The 20,867-nt window shown below is 36.0% G+C and overlaps 1 protein-coding gene and 1 non-coding gene across 11 annotated transcripts in view; both read left to right on the forward strand.

Annotated features, from left to right (window-relative positions):
- The window catches only part of ANKS1B (ankyrin repeat and sterile alpha motif domain containing 1B), a 1,022,908-nt gene that overhangs the window by 109,948 nt on the left and 892,093 nt on the right, over nt 1-20,867 (forward strand). The window lies entirely within an intron of this gene.
- On the forward strand, nt 13,902-14,009 carry LOC142873516 (U6 spliceosomal RNA). Its single transcript, XR_012921537.1, has one exon. It is a non-coding gene; the product is annotated as a U6 spliceosomal RNA (small nuclear RNA).

Genomic DNA, 20,867 nt, shown 5'->3' on the forward strand with positions numbered 1-20,867 from the left:
TTAGAAATTCTGCTCTCCAACCAGGAATAATTTGTCCTTTCAGCATGGGCAAATGGGACTTTATAGCCGAGGAACAGGGTGACGGTCATTGGATGGAAAATCACGATGAGGAAACTTCTAGGGTACAGAGGATTGTGGCTAAAGTAACCTAGCAGGATTCTAGCTGAAGGTAGACCAGGGCAATCAAATATCACCTGGGGGGTAGTGAAGGATAAGGTATCTGGTCAGTTATCCAGCTGGAATTCTTGCTAAACTGACTTAGCAGAGTTCTTGCTAGAAGTGTATTTTACAAGGAAGTGCACAGATGGGCCTGGGGAAAAGTTCAGAAATGCTACTAAAATTTGTTCATGTGTACATATGTACTAATTAAGAAAAAGAAAAAAACTAAGAAACTATTTCAAATTGAATAATCTCTGATTATAATGTGGTAAACCTGGAACTACATCAATAGATAACAAATCTAAACACTTAAAAAAGAACACTAATTTTCAGGATAAAAAGGAAATAAAAATGGAATTACAGACTGTATATACAATAATTGAAATGAAAATATAACTTGTCAAAACCTAAGTGATGTGGGCAAAACCATACTCAGTAGAAATTTCACAGCCTGTAATAATTTTTCTTTTAAATAAGAAAGAAAAAAATTATATGAGTTGAGCATTCAACTCAATGAGAAAAAGAATATAACAATAAATAGTTGGATGGTTGACTTCTTATAGTTAAGAACAGAAAGTAATAAACTAAAAAGAAAATAAACAAGTAACACATCCAATAGATGTTTGATAAAAATAAAGCTAACTTAATCTCTGAATATGCCAATAAAATAGACCCTCCTAGGGTAACCGAGGAGAGAAAAATAATACAGAACATTAGGGATTAGATTGGCAATAGAAATATAAATATGGATGATAACAATAAATATAAAAATATGTACAATTTTTAGTCAATAAATTAGAAAACCTGAATGGAAATAAGTGATTTCCTATGAAAATGTAAATGACATAAATTGATCTAAGAAAAAGTTGACTCTATTGATAAATTCACAACCATAGAAATTTATTAAGGATTTACTACACAACAGTGTCAGTCCTAGATGATTTTCCATGTTTGTTCTTTCAAATATTCAGTCAATAGACATTTTCTAGGTTACTTAACTCATTCTGGAGTTTACAAAAAAAGGCCAAAAACTCTTCAGTTTACATAACTCTAGTACCAAAACTGAAATAAAAAAGATGAGAAAACTGTAGGCAATTTTACATATGAAATGGATGCAAAATCTTAAATTACAAATAGCAGATTGAATTCAGGGTTATATTTAAAAATATTTTTAAAATTTGTATAAGTAGGCAAATTTAGTTCCAGGAGTGCAGATATGATTCTCACCCAAAATTAAATATATTAATGTATTAAAGGAGAAAACCTATATGATCATTGTGAAAGATATCCTAAATGAATTTAACAAACCACAATGGCCATTCTAGATGAAGACTTCCTACAGAAATAAAGGTGATTACCATGTGTTAGGCATTATGATAGCACTTTACATGGACTATCTAATCTTCAAAATAAACCTATGAGGTAGCTATTACTGGTATATTCACTTTATGGATGAGGATACTGAGACACTGAGTAGTTAGGTAATTTTCTCAAAGTCATGACAGTTGGAGATGGAACCAGTATTTGAGCCTTCACCATTTGAATCCTGAGTCTGTGCTTTTATCCATTATACTTGTGGTACCCAACCCGGGAGCTGCAGCCCGATAATCAGTTCCTAACAGCCTGTTAGGAACCCGGCTGTGCATCATCGCCTGAGCTCTGCACTCCACTTACCCTCTCATGGAAAAATTGTCTTGCATGAAACTTAGGAACTGGGCCGCACAGCAGGAGGTGAGTGGCTCAGGAGGAGCTAGCAAAGCTTTATCTGTATTTACAGCCACCAGCCGCTCCCCATTGATGGAATCACCACCTGAGCTCCCCCTGCTGTGGAAAAATTGTCTTCCATGAAACCAGTCCCTGGTGCCAAAAAGGTTGGGGACTGCTGCATTATACTGTTCTATTTTGCCTTTTTATTTTCTTTACTGAGGGAATAAGCTTCCTTAATAAGGTGAAAAAGTATCCATGAGAATCCAACAGCAAGCATCATACTAAGGTGGTGAAATTCTACCAGGCATGCCCTTAAATTCATCAGCAAGACAAAAATTATTCCCTCATTATTTTAGTGGTTCTAGCCAATGCAGTAGTATAAGAAAAAAAAAAAATAGAATGACTATTATAAAGAGATACATGGCCCTTATACCTAGAAAATCTAAGTGAATTCCTGTGAATTAATAAATGGCAACTGCATCCTTCTAGTTGCTCAGGATAGAAATCATCTTGCAGTCATTCTTGTTTCTTCTTTCCTTGCACATCACAAACAATCTGTCAGCAAATCCTATTTGCTCTACCTTTAACATAGATCCATCATCCAAGCATTTCTCCCCACTCACACCACTACCCTATTGCTCTAAGCTATCATTGTCTTTCCTTTTACTGTAGTAGTCTGAGCTCCATGTTTCTACCCTTTCTCCTTTCAGGCTATTATTATTTTTTTTTAATCTCAAATTCTGTGGGTACAAATATTGTTAGAGTTACATATCTTGCCCCTGCCCTCCCTCCCCCCTGGCCCCCCTCCCCCGCTCTGCCAGAGCTTCAAGCGTGTCCAGTCTCCAAGTGGTGCACCCTGCCCCCACCATGTAAGTGGGTACCCTTCCCCTTCTCCCTACTTCTACCTGTTCATCTCCCAATAGCAGATTTTTTTTTTTTTAGACATTTTGGTTACAGTGTATATCTTTGCCTCTCCCTAAAAAGGGATAGAGGTAATTCTTTTCCCCCTACAATGTTCATCAAAGCCTTAAGATGTGGGTCTCCCCCCCAAATCCCTGTTGAACACTACAATTTTTTGAGCACCATAGTTTTAGTCTGTCAGTACCAATTTGATGGCAAGTAGATGTGTAGCCCATTTTGCAGGTCTTGTGTGGTCTCGCTTTGTATTACAGGCTTAAACTTAATCCAGGATAGCATAAACAGTGCTAGTTCACTATCGTTTCTTAGGATTGAGTAATATTCCATTGTGAGTATATACCGCATTTTAGTTATCCACTCATGAATTGACGGGCACTTGGGTAGTTTCCATGACCGTGCAACAGTGAATTGTGCTGCCATAAACATTCGGGTGCAGATGTCTTTATAATAGAGTGACTTATGTTCTTTTGGATAGATGCGTTCAGGCTATTCTTAACAGAGCAGCAGTATGATCTTTACAGTGTACATCAGGTCATGCCATTTCTCCGTTCAAAACTCTTCGATGGCTTTCCATATCAGTGAGGGCCAAAGTCAGAACGGCCACAAGCTCTGTGTGATCTGGCCCCACCTCTCTGAGCGCCTCTCGCTGCTGGCTCTCCTGCTGGCACACGCTGCTCCAGCCACTCTGACCTCCTTGCTGTTCCTGAACACGCTAACCCCATTTCTTCCTGAAATATTCTTCCAAAGTTACCTTATCCCAGTGGCTTCCATGACTGCACTGCATAAAATAGCACTATGCATTCCTCTTACTTTTCTTGATATCACTTATTGTCTGATACATTTATATATCCACTTGTTTATTGTTTGTCTATCCAAGTCAGAATGGGAAGACCATGAGGACAGGAATTTTTGTCCTTTTTCTGTCCTGCCCTCTCCAACTGCTGTATTATCAGTGACTAGAACAGTGCCTGTGCATAGTGTATTCTCGATAATTATGTTTTGAATTCATTTTAAAAACATAGGTTTCCTAACTAGCAGCAGTTATTAAAAGATATGAAGAATAAGATCTCATCCAAAATAGCAATAAAGAATAAGTTACTTAGGCATTAAAATAACGAGGCAATAGGTAATGGTTAAAGGCTGTGGGTTGAACCCCTGGTTCACCTGATATGGGCTGTGTGACCTGCAGCAAGTTACTTCACTTCTCTCTGTGCCTTAGTTATTTAATCAGTAAATTGGAATAATTATAGTACTATTTGATAGAGTTGTTATGAGGATTTAATGAGTTAATATTTATAAAACATTTAGAATGGTAATTGGCACATAGTATTCACTGTTTAAGTGTGTTAAAGAAAATAATACTTTCAAGAGTTCTATAAAGAAAGAATAAGAAGGTTAGATCAATTAAATAACATTTAATGAATGCCTTCCTATGGATCAGGTATTATATTTTATGTTTACATACCTTTCCCCTTTAATCTTCTGATATCTACCTGTCCAAAAGTTGTTGTAGTTATATTTGATGGGTTTGTTTTTTAGTCTGCCTGTAGTTGGGGGAGGGGTGACACAGGCACTGGCTTGGCTGCTGCAGTAGTATCTCACTGGGTCACAAGCACCCCAAGTTCATTGGCGGAGGATTTCCTTCTGGCCTAGCTGGTCTAAATGTTCCTTCTGTGGGCACCGGCAGAATTCTGCCCTGTGTGTGTGTTCCCCAGTGCCAGGGAGGCCCTGAGTTCCAATGCAAAGTCCCATGATCACTTCACTCTCCCTCTCTGGGCACAGATTCCGTCTCCACTGGGTGTGCTGGCACAGTACTGCCGGGGGCTGGGGAAAGGGTGGTGTAGGCAATGCAAGATTGTCTTTCCTGCCCTCTTTAGTGCCTCTTTCCTTGATACAATGTCAAAACCAGGTGGTATAATTGCTTTCCTGATTTTTGGTTCCTGTGAAGGGGATTGGTAGCATGCATAGTTGTTGAATTTGGCGTTTGTAAGGAGGGACGATGGCTGGAGGTTTCTGTTTGGCCATCTTCCTCCACCCCCTCCGTTATTTCAATTTTGCTTATTTTTTTTCGAAGAACCAAATTTTCATTTTGTTGAACATGTTTGTATTTTTTTGTTCCCTATTTCATTTAGTTCTGCTCTGATCTTTATTTCCTTCTGTTAATTTTGGATTTGGTTTCTTGCTTTTCTAGTTCCTTGATGTATCATTAGACTGTTAATTGGCAATCTTTCCACTTTTTTGATGTGGATATTTAATGATATACAATTCTTTCTTAGCACTGCTTTTATTGTATATCACAGGTTTTGGTATTTTGTGTTTCTATTTTCATGTGTTTCAAAAAATTTTTTTTGACTTCCATCTTAATTTCTTTGTTTATCCCATGGTCATTAAGGAGCATGTTTTAAAATTTCCATGTATTTGTATAGTGTCCAGTGTTCTTGTTGGTATTGATTTCTACCTTATTCCACTGTGGTATTAGAAGATAGTTGATATAATTTTGATTTTTTTCACATTTGTAGAGACTTGTTTTGTGGCCTAACATATGGTCTATCTTGGAGAATGTTCCCTGTGCTGATGAAAAGAATATCTATTCTTTTCTACAGTTACTGGGTAGAATGTCCTGTCAGTGTCTGTTAAATCCATTTGGTCTAAACTCTAAAGTCCAATTTAAGTGCGATTTTTTTGTTGTTGTTGATTTTCTGTCTAGTTCTGTCCAATTCTGAGATTGGTGTGTGGAACTCCCTGCTATTATTGTATTGCTGCCTACCTCTTTTTTTAGATCTGGTAATATTTATTTTATGTATCTGGGTGCTTCTGTGTTGGGTGCATATACATTTAGAATTGTTATATACTTTTGCTGAATTGATCCCTTTATCTTTATATAATGACCTCCTTTTCCTTTTTTTTTTTTTTTTTTTTTACTGTTTTTGACTTAAATCCTGTTTTATCTGATAAAAGGATAGTTACTGCTGCTCACTTTTGGCTTCTTCTGTGGAGTATCATTTTCTACTCCTTTACTTTCAGGCTATATGTGTTTTTATAGGTAAAGTGTCTTTCTTGTAAGCATAATACTGTTGGATCATGTTTTGTTTTTTTTTTTGTTTTTTTTTGGTCCATTTATCCAATCTATATCATTTAAGTGGAGTTTTAATCTATTTACATTCAGGGTTAATATTGATATGTAAGATTTTGTTCCTGTCATATTGTTAATTGTTTTCTAGTTGTTTTATAAATTCTTTGTTTCTTTTTCTCTGAATGTTTGTAATTGTGGCTTGGTGGAATTCTGTAGTGGCGCAATTTGATTCCTTTCTCCTCTTCCTTTGTGTGATTGCTTTACCACTGACTTTTATACTTATGTGTGTTTTCATAATGGTAAATATCGTCCTTTCATTTCCAAGTTTTGGACTTCCTTGAGCATTTCTTATAGGGCTGATCTAGTGGTGACGAGTTCCTTCAGCATTTGCTTGTCTGCAAAAGACTTTATTTCTTTTTCATTTATAAAAGTTAATCTTGCTGTATATATTAATAGAATTCTTGGCTGAAAGTTTTTTTTTTCAAAACTTTGAATATATCATGCCATTTCCTTCTGGCCTATAAGGTTTCTGCTGAGATGTCTGCTGTTAATCTGATGGGATTTCCTTTATAGGTGACTAGACTCTTTTCTCTTGCTGTGTTTAGAATTTTCTCTTTCATGTTGACTTTAGATAGTCTGATTATAATGTGCCATGACAAAATCCTTTTTGCATTGAACTTGCCTGGGAATTGCTGAGCCTCTGTATCTAGGTTTGTAAATCTCTTGCTAGACTTGAGAAGTTTTTGTCTATTATTTTATTAAATAGGTTTTCTAAATCTTTTGATTTTTCTTCATCCTCAGTGAGGCTGATAATTCATGGATTCAGTCACTTTATGTCATCCCAGATGTCTCAAAGGCTTTGTTCATTTTTTAAAAAATTCTTTGTTCTTTAATTTTGTCTGTTAGATTATTTCAAAAGACCTGTCTAAAAGTTTTGAAATTCTTTCTTCTGCTTGATCTATTGTTGAAGATTTCAAATGTATTTTATATTTCCTTCAATGAATTCTTTAGTTCAAGAATTTCTGTTGGTTTTTTGAAAAGATATTTTTTTCTCTTTGGTCAATTTCTCCTTCATATCCTGAATTGTTTTTCTGAATTCTTTGTATTAGTTTTCAGATTTCTCTTGCATCTCATTGAGCTTTTTTAAAATCAAAATTTTGATTATTTATCTGGGATTTTGAGAATGCCTATTTGGTCTATAAGATCTATTGTAAGAGATTTATTGTGTTCCTTTGGGGGTTTCATATTATCTTGTTTTTTCTTTGTGTCTTTTGTTTCTATGTTGATTTCTATGTATCTGCTGTAACAGTCACTTCTTATTTTTGAATGTACTTTTGTTGAGGAGACTTTTTCCTGAAGTTCTTACTATAATGTTGGTTGTGTAACACCCTTTGGCCTTGTTTATGAGTACATGCAATAGTGAAGTCTGTGTATGATTTCTTTGGCTATAAACAACATTAGCGTTATATGTGGTTTTCTTGGTGTGTTAGGGTGTAGTTATTGGTGGGAGCTGTGGTGAAGCTCTGCTGGGGACTGGGATGCCAGAGGCCTGTCTTTAGGTTTCACTGGTAGTGGTGGTGGGCTAAGCATGTCTGTCCTTATGCTGTGGGGTGGCATACACTGGCACCTGTGTTGGTGTTTCCAGGTGGGCCAGTTCTTGGGCCTCTGCTAGGCTTTCTTGGATGCCAGTTGTAGTAGTGGTGTACCAGGTGAGTGAGTGGGCTCTCAAGCTCCTAGGCAGCCAGTGTGTCACAGATGCTGTGATAGCCATGGTCAGGTGGTCTTCTGGGTCCCAACTGCTGTGCACTTGTGTTGGCAGTGGTTGCAATGGGTTGTGGGGGCTGGTCTCCAGGCCAGCAGGTGATGCTTGCAGGTAAGAGTCAGCTATGGTGGAAGTGGCAGGGAGTTCATATCTAACTTCAGTGCCCTATGAGATATACTCAGGTGTCCCAGGTGGTGGATTGGATCGTGCAGCCCCCAGGATTCAGATCTTGCACTTTGTCTTGCTGGGAGATGGGGTGCCAAAGCCGAACAGAGTCGACTAGAAAGCTTGTCCTCAGGCCCCTAATGGTGAGTGCATGTACCAGCTGTGATGGGCAGGGATGGGTGCTCCTAAGGCCCCTAGCAGAACACTTGGGTGAGGGGTGGCTGTTGCTGTACTGAGGGCCTGCTATGGACAGGGGAGGGGTAGCCTCAGTGGTCACAGCCTTGGCTGGCAGGTGAGGGGCGTATGTCCCTCTCGTGCCCCAGTGCCAGAGGTGCTCTCTCCTCAGTTCCAGCTGCTGCGGCAGACTGTACTGTTCTGTCAGATCCAGTAGTTTGTGCCTAGCTTGTGACTCAGCCTGGTTGTCGGACACCCTACCCCCTGCCAGCTCAAGATCAAACCTCTGCAGCAACTCTCATCTTGCTCAAGACCAGGGGGAGGTGCGCCTGCTTCCAGCGTTGGCAGCTGCAGCCCACACCAAGCTCACTTTGGAGTCCTGGCTGTGTGAGCCCTCCCCCTGCGCACACCCAGGTTCTGTAAGCAGCAGCCTGAATTTCCCTAATGCCTATGGCTGGCGCTGCTGGTTCCCAGGACTACGTGCCGACTGTTCAAAGCCAGGATTGAAAATGACATCTTACTGTAGCTGCTTGGGTTTCAGAAAGGGAATGGGACACAGGGCACGTTCCCACCCAGGAGCAGTTCCTTCTCATAGTCTCCTGGCCACTCCCTAAGGTAGATTCAGGGCTTGGGAGGGTTAAGGTGCTCTCTCATGGCTTGGATTGTGCAGCTCCCCAGTGGGAAAGTGGACTGCAGAGAGACTCTTCCTCTCCCTCTGCTATATTGGGGACTCACCCCGAATTCCCAGCCAGTCCCTGTTTTCCTTATTCTTTGTAATTTTTGGTGTTTCCTATTGCTTTTCTGTTGAACTCCCATGTTCCCTCTTGGATAATGTATTAAGTGTGACCATCTACCCACTAAGTGGATGAAATGTGCTCGAAATGCTTCTCGTCAGCCATGTTGAGAAAACCCTTAGTGAACATTTAAGGCAAGGACAGGACACTGTAAACTCAGCTGAGAGGTTGGCTAAGGGAAATACCTGCAACATTAGAAAAGGTTACATATAAAATGGCTCCTTCAAATCAATAAGAATGATGAAAATCAATCAAAATGAAAAACTCAATAGAAAAAAAGGGAAAAGAATATAAACAAACTACTCATGGAAGAAATGCGATTGACCATGAAACATATAAACATCTCCATTTCATAATAATAAATGACAGAAATGAGATTCATGCAGGATATGGTCAGAAAAAAAAAAAACTAATGAAATTACAGTATAGCATTGTGGTTAATGTCATTGGCTCTGGACTCAGCCTGGTTTCGAGTCTTGCCTGCAATGTTAACTAGCTGTGTGATCTTTGATAAATTATTTTTCTGACCTTCAGTTCTTCATTTGAAAATTCAGGGGGGTTATAAAAGCCCCTCTCTCACATAGTTGTTATGAAGGTTAAGTAAGGTTATGGATATAGACCATTTTGCATAATCTCTAGGACATATAAGTCTCCAGGCAATGTTTTGTTTATGGTGTCTTGCTCATGTGACCTTAGATGCCCAAGTGTTTGGAAAGGTCTGAGTGTCTCACATTTTCGGAGTGTTATTATAAGAAGCACCTGTAATAGTTTCTTATTGCTGCTATAGCAAATTGCCATAACCTTACTGGCTTAAAATACACAACTGTGTCATTTTACAGCCCTGAAGGTCACTGGGTCTCACTGGGATAAGATGAAAGTGTCTGAAGGGCTATATTCTTTTCTGAAGGCTCTAGGGGAAAATCTGTTGTCTTTTCCAGCTTCTAGAAGGTGCTCACATTCCTAGGTTCTTGTCCCTCTTCCATTTTTAGAGCTAGCAATGGCCAGCTGAGTCTTTCTCGCTGTGCCACTCTCTGTTTCTGACTCTTTTGTCTCCCTCTTCCCCATTTAAGGACACTTGTGATTACACTGGTCTCATGTGGATCATCCAGGCTAGGATCAGCTGGTTAGCGATTTAAGTTATCTGCAACCTTAAACCTGCCTTGCTGTGTAACATAACATAATGCACAGTTTCCAGGGATTGGAATGTATACATCTTTGCAGTACCATCATCTTGCCTACAACAGAACCCTTGAATTATTGTTACCTAAGAAGAGACTATGAGGATAGGAAAAACAATCGCCAGCAAAATCAGTGTTTTTAAAACAAGGAGAGATTAATCTGCCTTGTTGGTTGGTTTATTTTGTTCAGGAATTACATCCACATGGAGAAGAGAAGATAGGGCTGAGAGAGGAATGTTATACACTTTTAGCATGTGTGATGAAGCTGAATCTAGGTTGAAATAGATGCTCTAGTTTTTCTCTCATGTTTTTCTACTCTGTGTGTATGGCTGTGCGTGGTTACAAATTCTTCTCATATTCTAAAATTCTACCTTGTAGCATATACTGTGTGTATTGAAGAGAGGTTATAAATTGTGTGATTTATAACTCGAGTTATTTCTGCTCATAGCCAATTCTGGTTTGCTGTGTGAAAACATGTTATTGAGTTGCATTGAGAAATTTAAGTTGCACACTATTTATTAGAAAATGTTTGATTAGTAAAATTTTTGGCTATAATGTTTCTTCATGTGCTTTTTGTAAAATTGTGCACTATAGTCTACTATATGGCATGGGAAATGGGATTTTTTTGCTCTAAAAGTAAGAAATCTTTAAGAAATTGTCTTTGATGCAATCAAATGGACATTTATTTACTACAGAGCCAATGTTTTCAGTTATTTTTAGAAAGCATTTTATATTATCAGAGTTAATCTTAAGTTTCCTTCGTTCCCCCTTGGGAATAATTATATAGATCTGTCCTGTGCTGTGCTATATAGTAGCTACTGTCCATATGAGGATATGAAGCACTTGAAATGTGGCTAGTCCTAATTGCTGCATGCTATAAGTATAAAATAAATATTGATTTTTTAAAACAGTACAAAAAAGGAATATAAATATCTTAAAAATTTTTATATTGATTATGTGTTGGAATAATATTTTTGAAACACTAGGTTAAATAAAATATATTAAAACTAATTTTGCCTCTTTTATCTTTGTAATGTGGCTACTAGAAAATTTCACTTTACATGTTAAATTGGTAAATCATGGCTCACTCACATTATATTTCTAGAGGGCAGTGTTGCTGTAGACCCATTTGAGCCATATGAAACACTTCTAGGCCATGATAATAAAATTACATCATCACTAAAGAGATGAGAATTTAACTGGTAGTAATCAATAGCATGTGTATATGTGTCTAATTCATCCAAAGATGGAAGCAAACTGTTAAGATACAAATTAAGAAAAAGAGGAATTTTGGTTTGCATTTCTTAAAATTATCTGATCCGTCGGAAGACTATTCCTACTATACTCCGACCCTGCCCGTGGCGTTAGATGCACATTCAATCTGAATTTCCATATCTGGTACCCTGAGGTGATCTTGTATGTCAGGGGTCAGATAGGAATCAAGCAAAGCCAAAACAGACTTACGTTGTTCCTGATTGATTTTTCACATAGACCGATGGAGGGCGAAACAATGATCAATGTGTGGAGCAGCTTTAAGATTAAAAAAAATGAGGATTTTTAAAAATCTTATTTGCTATACATATGGATATTGGCCCAAGAAACTCAGGCTTACAGTTTATTTAAGAATAATCTTTACTATGGGAAAGCTCAGGGAATAAACTATTCTAATGAATGTCTGGTTATTTGAAATTTCAGTAGAAAATCTATTTTGTTTATATTCATTCTAAAACATACTAGTGTGATTTGCTACATTAGTACAAATAGTATAACAAGGAAAATGAAATCTTTGGTAATTGAAGCTATCAAATTGTCTCATTAATTTTGGGCAAGAATTCTCACATATAGAATTTAAGATATTGACAAGTAGACATGGGAAATGGGATTTGAATGTGTACTGAACTGAGACCAAGGATCTATAGATTGTCTTTTTTTGGGAATAGATATGTAATAAGCATTTTAAACTTTTTCAAGACTTCCCTTAAAGGTACCCTGAAACTCTTGTATTTTATAAAACAGGCTTAAGTTACTCAAGGTTTTGATCTAGGCCCTCTTTTTAAATTTCATGATTATGTTTGAATAAAGGGAGGAAGACAGTTCAAAAAGTTGGAATGAAGCAGTACTTTTAGCTCAACGCTTGAGCTTTTAAACATCAAGCTCTTTTTTTTAAATGAAGTTTTTAGTTGGAGGGTTTGGAATTGGCTTATTTATAGTGTTTCAAATGTGTGTGGATGTTCTGTGGAATTTTGGTTTTGTGCCTAGAGGCTCTGTCAATAGGTGCAGTTGAATATATACATATATATATATATATATATATATATATATATATATATATGCGTGCTAAATTTCTATTCTAAACCTCCTTGTTTAAAAAAAGATGTATCTATATCCATTTTGCTAAGAAAAGGAGCCATTCAATAGAATTTTTTTTTATGCTTCTGATATAATTAAATTCCTTTTGATAATGAGGAACCAACACTATATAGGTAAATGAAATCTATAGGTCCTGAATCTTATTTTAGTTATCAATATCACTATCTTCCCTTACTAAATATTTATCAGGTCTAATAACGTGCAGGAAATTTTTTAAAATGTATGAGAGTTAATTTGCAGCATTTTCTCATTTCTTTTCCATTTTTTGCCTGAGGTATTCCAAGCAACCCAGTGTTCTTATCAGCTTTAACTGAAACTTGGCTTCCCCTGAAAGGTACCACTGCCCTTGCAGTTCTCTCTAATGGAGATACCATCATCATCATCATCATCATCATCATCATCATCATCGTGCATTTAGTTCATGGTTAAACCTCAGTCATTTTCTTCCTCTTATCCATATGCATACCATCTCCCATAGGTTTTATTTTAGACACATCTATTTCAATTCTCTCCCCCTCTCTTTACGTACCACTGTATCTCCATTAGTTCAAATTTCTGTGTTCCTACCCTGATCTGTTAAAATAGACTTGAACCTGACTCCCTCACTCTGTTCGCTCTCCACCTGTCACAAGACCCAGTTCTAAAATACAGACCCAATCATTGTCAGAAACATTCTTAATATCTTTCTGTTAACCATTTGGTTTCAAGTTTCCTATAGAATAAAGTCCAAGCTTCTTGACATATTATGAGGCTCTTCACTATCTGGGAGTAAACCTACTTTTTCTTTCCTCATATTTTATTGTCTTTTTTTCCCTTAAGGAAATACATGATAATTACAACTATTCAAACAATTCAGAGAATACATAATGTATTTTTGCATGTACTTTTTCTATGTCAATATAAATATTTTTCAGTTGTACAATGGAAATAAGAATAGAATCTGTTTTATAGTTGTATGGATATAAATGAGTTAACACATTAAAGCATTTGGGATATTGAGGTACACACACGATATTCTACAATTTGCTTTTTTCATTTATATGCTTTGGTTAACTTTCAAGACTGATACATATAGGTCAAATTTATTTATTTTAATAGTTGCATGGTATTCCATGGTGTGGTGTGATACTAATTAATTTTTCCTTTTTTCCTGAACATTCATGAGTTTTTTCTTTCATACTGTTAAAATTCTACAGTAAATATTTTTGTGTGTCTAGTTTTCATATTAATACTATTATTTCATAGATATCAATTCTAAAAAGTGGAGTTTTTGGGTCAAAGAGTATTCACATTTAAAATTAGTTATTAGATATGGGACATATAGATACTAGATATTGCCATGTTACTTGCCAAGAAGGTTGTAGCAATTCATACTTTAATCAGCATTCTATGAGAGTCACTATGTTTTCATATTTTTTGCCTCCATTGTTTGTTAGCAATGATTTCTTTAAAAATTTGTACTCGTCTGATGGGAGGAAAATAGACCAACACTGTTTTATTTTGCACATTTCTGGCCACAGTGAGGTTGGTTATATTTTCAAGTATTTATTAGCCATTTACATTTCTTCTTCTGTGAATTGCCTGTTAATATCCTCTGCCTAGTTCTCACTTCGGGCAGCACATATACTAAAATCGGAATGATGCAGAGAAGATTAGCATGGCCCCTGTGCAAGGATGACATGCAAATTCGTGAAGTGTTCCATATTTTTAAATCAAGAATAAGTTAAGGTATTCTTTAAAATAACTAAAATGGTGGAGTTGGGATCTTCCTAACGCAAAGAAACATTAAGTGCCTGAAGTGATGGATACTCCAATTACCCTGATTTGATTAGTTCACATTGTATGCCTGTGTCAAAACATCACATGTACCCTATGAAGATATATAACTATTATGTACTCACAATAATTAAAAATAAAATTTAAAAAATCCTCTGCCTATTTTTCTATTTTGTTTTAAGTTTTTATTTTATCGCTTTCAAGGACAGTGATATCTCTTTATCTGTCACATATATTGAGCCACCGTGTAAAACTAAAAAGAATTGCATCCTCTCTGGGAGCCCTGGCTGCTCTGTTGTGGGCTTTCTACTCCCAGAGCGGTTGACATGAACTAGAAAAACTAATCAGTAGGAGCTCAAGCCATGTGCTGTAGGGCCTTATAAGACACTGTGCTATGAGCCTTGTGTAAGAGTTAGAGAGAAAGAAAGGAGAGGCATTTTTGCTAGAGAGGAAGAAAGATGATTGCCAAGATCCAGAGGCAGGCAGTGTTAGAAATCCCGCTGATGAGAGCAAAGAGAGAATAAAACTATTCTAAGTGGAGCTGGGTATCAAAATAATTCCACAGTTTTTTACTTCTCCAAGTCACATTGTGATAAATATCCTTACAAATATTCTTATAAATATTCTTACAAATATTTGTACAAACTATTAATTACTTTCTTAAAGTAATTCCTCTTAAGTAGAATTTCTAGGTAAGAAGTTTGTACACTATTAAGGGTTTTAAATAGTATCACATTTTTTTCTAGAAAAATTCTACCAGTTTACATTTTCACCACCAGTTTATTATAGTGTCTTTTCATCTGCATCCTATCCATTACTGAATATTATTGACTTTTTTCCCAATTTAATAAAAAATATATAACAGTATGGTTTTTTTTTGCTTGTCAGTGAGGTTGACGTTTTTCATATGTATTCAACATTTTTGTATTTAACAAATATTTATTGGACACTTACAATATTCCAGTCACTGCTATATGCACAGAAGACAGAGTGGTGGAGCTTCCATTCTAGTGGTGAGACAGGCAGTAGGCAAATAAATACATAGGATGATGTCAAATGGTGCTAAGTCCCATCCCTGGGGGGAAAAAATGATGAGAGGGTCCTATTTTTGACTCAGGAATCAGGGAGGGGGTTTCTGAAGAGGTGGCATTTGAGCAGAAAGATTGAGCCATATGATTATCTCAGGGAAAAAGCCTTCTAGGGAGAGAGTTTCGAATGCAACAGCTACAAGGTGCGAGCACACTTGTGCTTTTAGGAAGGGCTGTGTGATTGGAATAGGGTGTGTGAGAAAAAGAGGGTAAGAAAAGAGGTTTGAGGAGTAAGTAAGGATGGATTATGTGGGATTTAATTTTGCTAAATGGCATGAGGTGGGAAACTGAATGACTGTTTTTTCCTTCCCAATAATTAAAACATTTTTCTCAGGACTATCCATTGAGTGATTTTGTTTTCTTTTTCTCCTTCTTTCAAATGTCTAGATTATTCCTGTATGTATTACTAGTCTGTTTCTGGGGCTTCTCTTGTATTCATTGATCTCTATATTTTGGTACTTGAATAACACTTTTTAGTATTATTTTGTAATATGTTGTAATAATTGGTACATACATCTCATTATTTCTTGCTTTACAATTTTTTTTCCCTGTAAATTCTTCTAGATGCAATTTAGAACTTTTAGTTGAGTTTTCCCTAAAATATCCCATAGAGATTTATATTGGAGTTGCCTTAAATAGATATATTCATTTAGGGACTTATAGATTTTTCTATTGTAGCATTTATTTCATTATAAGAACAAGAATATTGATAACAAACACTTATTGGGTGTTACTATGCTGTAGACATTATGCTCACTGTTTATATTATAAAATTTCTGTATTTTTTTGTATTAGATTCCAAGCTCTTTGGAGGAAGAGAAGATATTTTTTGTTGTTGTTTCTTGGATCTGCCATATTTTCTTATATATAGTAAGAGCTTGGAGAGTGTATGTAGAAGTAAGTTATGAATAATTTCTTTTTATTCTAGGTTGCCTGAATAGTGAGGAGTTATTAGTATTACTAGAATTTAAAGACAATAGCCCTGGATCAGTGTTTTAGAAATTTGGTTTACTCAATTAATTGAAATTTAAAAGACCATAACAGACTTACTTTAGTTATTTCTTCTAAAGTTTTTATTTTCATCAAAGCTACCCATGTACTTTTTAGTTTGAATATTAATGACCTTTAGTTCTGATAATTTTTTTTTTATAAATGATTCATTCTGTTGTTTTTCTCTCCTGTTTTCTGTGTTTTGACTTTAAGAACCTTTGTTGGAACTGCTGAGTAGGTGCTCTACTTTTCTTATAATTTCCCTTCTATTTTCCATATCTTTGCCTTTTTTCTAATTCTCTGGGATATTTTGTCAGTTTTGTTTTCAATTCTTCTACTGAGTTTTAAGTTTCTGCTACCCTATGTTTCTAAATTTGAGAACTCTTCTGTACTTTTTTTTATTGCATTTTAAAAACATTCATTATCTTTTATTATTAATGATACTATTTTTGAAAGTATTTTCTCCCTGCATAGTCTAAATTGCCTTCAAGTTATATTTTTCTGTGATTTGTTTCTAATTTTTTGCTTTGGCCTCTTTAATAATAAAAGCTTTCCCCAGATGGCTGGATATCTTTGGTTATTTGCTCATATTTGAGAGTGGAGGTTTTCAAAAGCTGACGGGAAACTCTGAGTTCATGGTGTTGGGACTTATCGATTGTAGGCTTTGCAGTGGTGTGCTGGATCTGCTTGTATCAGCCTGTAAAATACAATTGTTGGCATCTCTTCTCATCTCTGAGTTAAGTGACCTCACATGGGAGTATTTACATCACAGAAGTTGATGAAGGCTACAAATCAGGGCTCATTCCCTCACCCCCACGTTTTTGCCTGTTGTAAACTACTTCCTAGTACACTAGCTTTACCATAGGATGGTCTGAATTCCCCCACCACGGTTCCACTGGGGAAACCTTCACTGTTGGTATATTTAGGTCCTCTTGGATTATTCATATTTTTATAGATAAGAATATTCCAAGATATTGTGTACAGTGTATAAGTCTGGCTATTGGGATTTCAGAAACCCGGTTAAAGATGTTTACGGGTTTCAGTATTCGGTATGTAAACATTCATTCAGTATTTCATTTCTAGTTGGCACCTCTACCCTCAGCTGTGCCTGTTATCCTCTAGTTCAAAGATGATATACTTTATCTAGGCCAGAGAATACATATCCCATACTGCTGGGGAGACCAAGGAGGAGTTACTCTGGTATTCTGAGAAGAGGAGGGAATCTAAGAACCTAATTGATTTAGATTTTCTACTAATGTTATAGAGTATTTCAATATTGTATTCCTTTTATTTCTGAGTAGTTAGTATTCCATTGTATGGATATCTTGCAATTTGTTTATCTGTTCACCTGCTAATGGACATTTGGCTTGTTTCAGTTTGGGGCTATTACATGTAATGCTATTATTAATATTCATGTACAAATCTTTGTAAGAACTTAAGCTTTCATTTCTCTTGACTAAATACCTAGAGTGGAATGGCTAAATTATACGGTAGTTGTATGTTTAACTTTTTCAGACATTGCCAAATTATTTCCCTAAATGGTTGTACTATTTTACATGCCCATTAGCAGTGTGTGAGTGTTCTGGTTGATATATATCCCTGTCATGATGGATTCATGAAGTCCTTTTAATGATGACAATTCTGATAGGCATATACCGTGTTTCCCCGAAAATAAGACAGGGTCTTATATTTATTTTTCCTCAGGAAGACACCCTAGGGCTTATTTTCAGGGGATGTGTTACTTTCCCCTCAAAGCCTCAGCTTGCAGCACGCACAGGATGGCCGGGACCTGATGGGGGAGCCGACCTTATTGGTGGGGCTGCCCGAACCTTTCTGGTCACCTCTGGGATAGTAGCTGTCAGGATGGGGCAGATGAGAAGGGCTTTTTGGCTTCTTTACCGCTCAGCGACAAAATGCATGGGTTGTGCAGATACGCTGCATAGCCACGCCCATCACTAGGTCTTATTTTCGGGGTAGGGATTATATTGTGCAAATGCTTAGAAATCCTGCTGGGGCTTATTTTATGGGTAGGTCTTATTTTCAGGGAAACATGGTAGTAATATCGCATTGTGACTTTTTAAAAAAATAAGTTTAACCATGTATATTTGAGGTATACAACATGATATGGACTACATATAGGTAGTAAAAAAGGTTACTATAGTGAAGCAAATGAACATATCCATTATCTCACATAGTTACCCATTATTTTTTTCATGTGTGTGTGGCAAGAGCAGCTAAAATCTACTCATTTGACTCCCATATACAGTACAATTTTATTACCTGTAGTCTTCATGTTGTACATTAGATCTCTAGACTTGTTCAACTTACATATCTGCTACTTTGTATCTTCCGGCATGTATCTTCCCATTTCTTTTCTCCTCCCCCCACCCTTGGTAACCACTCTTGTTATCTATCTCTGTATATTTGATTTTTTCCCCTAGATTCCACATGTAAGTTAGATCATACGATATTTTTCTTCTAGTGTCTGGCTTATTTCATGTAGCATAATACCCTCCAAGCTCATCATGTTGTGGTGAATGGCAAGATCTCATTCATTTTAGCACTGAATAATATTCCATTGTATATATGTACCACATTTCTTTATCTATTTGTCTATTGATGGACACTTAGGTTGTTTCCATATCCAGCCTATCGTGGATAATGCTGCAATGAACATAGGAGTACCGATATTTTTATTTAATATAAGGTAGTAATTTCATTTCCTTTGGGTATATGCCTTGAAGAGAGATTGCTGGTCATATGGTAATTCTATTTTTAATTTCTTTAGAGACTTTCATGCTGTTTTTCACAGTGGCTCTACCAATCTACATTCCCACCAACAGTGTTCACACAGTTCCCTTTTCTCTAAATCTTCGCCAACATTTATCTTTTGACTTTTTGATAATAGGTATCCTAATTGGTATGAAGTGGTATCTCATAATGGTTTTGATTTGCATTTCCCTGATGATTAATGATGTTGAGCATCTTTTCATATACCTATTAGTCATTTGTATGTCTTCTTTGGAGAAATAGCTATTCAGGTCCTTTGCCCATTTTTAATCAAGTTATTTGTTTTTTCACTATTGTATGAGTTCTTTATACATTTTAGATATGAACCACTTATCAGATGTATGGTTTACAAATATTTTTTTCCCAGTCTATAGGCTGCAGTTTCATTTTGATGGTTGTTTCCTTTGCTGTGCAGAGCTTTTTAGTTTGATGTAGTCTCATTCATTTATTTTTGCTTTTGTGTGTGATATCCAAAAAAGTCCACCTAGATATCCAATTTTCCCAGTACCATTTGTTGAAGAAACTGTCCTTTCCTCATTGTGTCCTCTTGGTGCCCTTGTCAAAAATTAATTATCTTTATATGTTTTGATTTACTTCTGGGGTCTCTCTTTTGTTCCATTGGTTCTATGTGTCTGTTTTTATGCCAGTACCATACTGTTTTGATTACTATAGTTTTGTAATATAATTTGAAATCAGGAAGTGTTATGCCTCCAACTTTGTTTTTCTTTCTCAGAATTGTTTTGGCTACTGGGGGTCTTTTATGATTCCATATGAATTTTAGGATTTTTTTCTATTTCTGTGAATTATGCCATTGGGATTTTGAAAGGGATTATGTTCAATCGGTATAATGTAAGTATGTCACATACTTAAAATTTAATATTAATGTCTCAAAACTAGCAGACTTTGTTTTCTCCCCATCCTGCATTGCCCTCCTTCCAGCACATTTGCTTTGTTTTTTCCATTTCACATGTTAGTTAATGTTGTCATTTTCCTTCTAGTTGTGTAAGTCTGAAGTATGAGTCATTATAGACAACTGCTTCCCATTTCCCACTTTCCTCCATTGATCTCTGCATCTTATTGATTCTTCTTTTAATTAACTCTCAAGTGCATTCTATTCATTTTCATTGTCCCACCTAAGTTTAAGTCTGTCAAAACCTCTTGTTTTGAATAGCTATTCATTCTCTGAGATGCCAGTGTGCCTGGTACCTCAATTATCTTACTACTTTGTAATTATTACTTTATGTGTCTGTCTTCCCTGTCATATTAATACTATGCTCTTGTAAGCAAGGACCTTGGGTTATGACTTTGTGCTGTCAGTGCCTAGCTTAATATGTGACATGCAATTGCTATATAATAAATGTTTTTGTGAATATATGAATTCATTTGTCATTAGATATTATCTTTGATAATTTTAATTTTTGATAATTTTAATATCATCATGAACATCAGATAAATTTTTCTTCTGCTTTTGGAAAAGTATCTTTCAATGCCTTATTTTCCAGAAGCTAAAAATAGCTTCTTTAATTGTGGTGATTAAGGATAAAATGGACTCTTTTATATAGTTACATGTTATCAGAATATATTATATAGTAAAACCAATGATAACTGCAAAATTGTTAGGATGTTCTAATGGTTTACAACAGTCCAAATCTTCTATTTTATTTCAAGTATGAAATATTGATTACATTTTCTTGGTAGCAATAGAACAAGAAGAGTTTATATTTTTCCCATAATGCAAAAATATAACTTATATAAATCACTGCCATCTCTGAATGAGTGTGTTGAAAGAGATGAAGCATCACAAATCTTTATTCTTTGGTATAGAATATAGTAGTTAAATGTTAATTGCTTCAAATATTTAAGTAATGATAGGGAATAATAGGGAATTTTTGGATCTAAATTTTAATGCATGACAGTGGACAC

This window comes from Microcebus murinus, chromosome 10 (assembly GCF_040939455.1).
Source record: "Microcebus murinus isolate Inina chromosome 10, M.murinus_Inina_mat1.0, whole genome shotgun sequence".
Taxonomy (NCBI): domain Eukaryota; kingdom Metazoa; phylum Chordata; class Mammalia; order Primates; family Cheirogaleidae; genus Microcebus; species Microcebus murinus.